At 47.0% G+C, this 4,627-nt stretch overlaps 1 pseudogene; it reads left to right on the forward strand.

Annotated features, from left to right (window-relative positions):
• The first annotated feature begins 1,927 nt into the window (after positions 1–1,927).
• On the forward strand, positions 1,928–4,295 carry LOC112649202 (RNA-binding protein EWS-like; annotated as a pseudogene).
• Positions 4,296–4,627: the final 332 nt, after the last annotated feature.

A 4,627-nucleotide genomic window follows, 5' to 3' on the forward strand; every position in this document is an offset into this window, starting at 1 on the left:
TTAGGACAGAACTGTCACTCATCACTAAACAGCCTTTCATTTTTTTCCTGAACACTGACTCATAGAATCATAGATTCTCAGGGATGGAAGGAAGCCGAGAGGTCGTCTAATCCAACCCCTTATTAGTTGACTCCAGGCACTGCCTAGGCATGGTGAATTACTTCATGCCCCAAATAAGTAAGAGTTTGTGAAATAACAAGGGTGATTGGTGAGGGTCAGAGATGGAACACCTCCAAATGGCTTCTAAAGAGATGCATGCTAAGAGGTATGATGTAGGAAAAATGCATACTTAATAATATCTTTGTTTCTGTGAGAATTAATCAGGTACTAACCCAAATTCAAAATGGAGAGCCTCCTAAATATATAATAGTGATAATGAGGGGAGGCGGATGATAATTAGAGTGATTAAAATCAGTCAAGATTTTTCTAAACACTTGCTACGTGTCTGGCACGAAGCTAAGTTAGTCGTGTGAATTATGCAATCACAAATCACTCCTATGAGCCTGATACTATCCTCCATTTCATAGATGAGGACACTGGGGCTTTAGGAAGGTTGGAGTAGTTTACCCAAGGTCCGATACTATCAAGTGACAGATCAAATCCTGGAACCCCTCTAATCCATCCTCAAAAGAAGACAACAACTATAGAAAACAGTTACCTATCAGTCTCTGGCTGCCTGGCTAGTGAGGGGCTACTATGTTTCGTAGTCTTTTCCCTAGACCCCTTGAGATCCTTCTCAGTTTATAAACCCTCATTTGAGCTGAAGCAGAAATAGTTCTCACTTCTATCCCTTCACACAAAGGATGTTTTGGTTTCAGCCAAGAGCAAGAGAAATGCTTCCATGAGCTTTGGTTATCCTACTAGTGCATTTGGAGCAGGTGATAGATTTAAAGAGATAATAAGAGCCTGTGGTCCTGGACAGCTGGTTTGAGAGGAATTAAAACCCTACTCTCCTCCAAAGAATAAGACTCTTTCGTATAAACCCTCTGCCCAGCTAGTCAGAATCCATCAATTCATCAAATAGAGCAAAGGTTTTGTCTTAAAATGTGTCAAGGATAAGTTTTTCCATTAAACTCATCTTCCTTTGAATATTGCATTTTAAAAAGCTAAGTTGCCGTGCTGCCGGGAAAAGGGAGTAAGAATGCCACAGAAAGGACATCTGGGTGGCTCAGGGGTTGAGCGCCTGCCTTCGGCCCAGGGCGTGATCCCGGGGTTCCGGGATCGAGTCCCGCATTGGGCTCCCTGCATGGGGCCTGCTTCTTCTCCCTCTGCCTGTGTCTCTGCCTCTATCTCTCTGTGTCTCTCATGAATAAATAAATAAAATCTTTTTTTTAAAAAAAGAGAATGCCACAGAAAAGACCAGAATCATAGGTGACAAAGAACCCAAGCCTTTATCTCCCATCTATACTCCTAAATGCTCTTCCATGCTTTACTTTATCTGATTGTTGCAAATAGCCCTATGAAGTAAGCGAGACATATTTTAATTTCCTCATTTAGTGAGAAAGAAGGAACAGAATTTAAGAGGATCAAAGTGGTCAAATGACAAAAGAAGATGGGACTAGGAGCTGGGAATCTTTTTATCTTGTTCTGTCCACATGGAATAGTTCTACATTGATGGCCACCATGTCTATAATTTCTTAATCATTATGAAATATCCCTAACAATTTTATTATTCTCCTTTGGTCTCAGAGATCTTGTATTAACAATGTCCTTATTCTTTGATCTTCATAGGAAATTAATATATGTCAAAATATATGTATATTTTATGTCTATGCTGAGATTTCCTGAATCTAATATTTGAAAATCCAATATGTGGTCATTGTCCTCACTGAAGGTTAGCACAGCAATAATTTCTAGTGAGTTTGTAAACAGAGAGGGAAAGCGAGAGGGAGACAGACATTGAGAGAACGAGAAGGAAGGAGAGAAAATGGCATCCATGGATTACAGCCAAGCTGCAGCTCAGCAAGGCTACAGTGCATGCCCCACCCAACCCACTCAAGGATATGCACGAATCAGCCAAGCATATGGGCAGCAAAGTTACGGAACGTATGGACAGCCCACTGATGTCAGCTAGCCCCAGGCTCAGACCACTGCGACCTATGGGCAGAGCGCCTATGCAGCTTTTTTTTTTTTTTTTTTTTTAAATTCATGGGAGACACAGAGAAAGAGGCAGAGACATAGGCAGTGGAAGAAGCAGGTTCCCTGCAGGGAGCCTGACGTGGGGCTTCATCCCAGGACCCTGGGATCATGCCTTGAGCCAAAGGCAGATGCTTAACCACTGAGCCACCCAGGTGCCCTGCCTATGCAACTTCTTATGGACAGCCTCCTGCTGGTTATACTACTCCAACTGCCCCTCAGGCATATGGTCAGCCTGTCCAGGGGTATGGCGCTGGTGCTTATGATACCGCCACTGCTACGGTCACTACCACCCAGGCCTCCTATGCAGCTCAGTTTGCATAGGGCCCTCAGCCTGCTTACCCAGCCTATGGGCAGCAGCTGGCAGCCACCGTACCTGCAGGGCTACAGGATGGTAACAAACCCACTGAGACTAGTCAACCTCAATCTAGCACAGGGGGTCACAACCAGCTCAGCCCAGGATATAGACAGAGTAACTATAGTTATCCCCAGGTACCTGGGGGCTACCCCATGCAGCCAGTCTCTTATCCTAGGCACCACCATCTTATCCTCCTACCAGCTACTCCTCTCCACAGCCGACTAGTTATGATCAAAGCAGTCACTCTCAGCAGAACACCTACGGGCAGCCGAGCAGCCATGGTCAACAAAGCAGCTATGAGCAGTAGCCGCTCACTAGTTATCCCCCCAAACTGAATCCTACAGCCAGGCTCCAAGTCAATATAGCCAACAGAGCAGCAGCTATGGGCAAGAGTTCATTCTGACAGGACCACCCTAGTAGCCTGGCTGTTTATGGGCATGAGTCTGGAGGATTTTCTTTTTTTTTAAATATTTTATTTATTTATTCATGAGAGACAGAGAGAGAGAGAGAGAGAGAGGCAGAGACACAGGCAGAGGGAGAAGCAGGCTCCATGCAGGGAGCCTGACATGGGACTCGATCCCGGGTCTCCAGAATCAGGCCCTGGGCTGAAGGTGGCACTAAACCACTGAGCCACCCGGGCTGCCCTGGAGGATTTTCCAGACCAGGAGAGAACCAGAGCATGAGTGGTCCTGTTGACCGGCGAAGGAGAAGAGGAGGATTTGATGGTGGAGGCATGAGCAGAGGTGGGCAGAGAGGAGGATACAGTGGAATGGGCAGCGCTGGAGAGCCAGGTGGCTTCAATAAGCCTGGAGGACCCGTGGATGAAGGACCAGATCTTGATCTCGGCCCATCTGTAGGTCCAGATGAAGACTCTGACAACAGTGCAATTATGGGCAAGGCGTAAATGACAACGTGACTCCAGATGATCTGGCACATTTCTTTAAGCAGTGTGGAGTTGTCAAGATGAGCAAGAGAACTTGGACAAGGAAACAGGAAAGCCCAGAGGTGATGCTACAGCATCCTATGAAGACCCACCAACTGCCAAGCCTGCCATGGAGTGGTTTGATGGGAAAGATTTTCAAGGGAGCAAACTTAAGGTTTCTCTTGCTTGGAAGAAGCCTCCGATGAACAGCATGCAGGGTGGTATGCTCCGCATGAGGGCAGAGGGATGCCACTGTCACTCCACGGAGGTCCAGGGGGCTCAGGAGGTCCTGGGGGCCCCATGGGTCACATGGGAGGCCGTCGAGGAGACAGAGGTGGCTTTCTCCCAAGAGGGCTCTGGGGTTCCCCAGGGAACCTATCCAGAGGAGGAGACATCCAGCACTAAGCTGGGGACTGGCAATGCCTCAATCCGGGGTGCGGAAACTAGAACTTCACCTGGAGAACAGAATGCAACCAGTGTAAGGCCCTGAAGCCTGAAGGCTTCCTTCTACCACCCTTTCTGCCCCAGGGCGGTTACCATAGCAGTGGTGGCCTTGGCGGCATGTGGGGAGGAAGAGGTGGCCTCATGGACCACGGTGGTCCCAGTGGGATGTTCAGAGGTGGCTGTGGTGGAGGAAGACAAGGAGGCCCTGGTGGGTCCTGTGGACCTTTGATGAAACAGATGGGAGGAAGAAGAGGTAGACATGGAGGGCCAGGAGAAATGGAGAAAGGCGAGCACCATCAGGGACTCAGAGACCTGCCCGCTCTACTAGACTCAGAGACCCCGCAGAGCTGCATTGGCTACCAGATTTATTTTTTAAACCAGAAAATGCTTCAAATGCATAATTCCATATTTATAATGTTGGCCACAATGTTATGATTATTCCTTGTCTTAGTATTTTTCACCATTTGTGAAGAAACATTAAAACAAGTTAAATGGTAGTGTGCCAAGTTTTTCTCCTTTTTTAAAAGATGGTTATTTAAGACTAAACAATGGGAACCCCTTGTGAGCATGCTCAGTATCATTATGAAGAACCAAGATGGTCTCTAACTATAACAATGTTCATGGTTAAATAAAATTCCAAATGTTTATTAAAAAAATGAATCTGTAGGGATGCCTGAGTGGCTCAGTGGTTGAGTGTCTGCCTTCAGCCCAGGGCATGATCCCAGGTTTCCAGGGTCGGGTCCCGTATGGGGTTCCCTGCAGGGAGC

This window comes from Canis lupus, chromosome X (genome assembly GCF_003254725.2).
Source record: "Canis lupus dingo isolate Sandy chromosome X, ASM325472v2, whole genome shotgun sequence".
In the NCBI taxonomy this organism is placed as follows: Eukaryota; Metazoa; Chordata; class Mammalia; order Carnivora; family Canidae; genus Canis; species Canis lupus.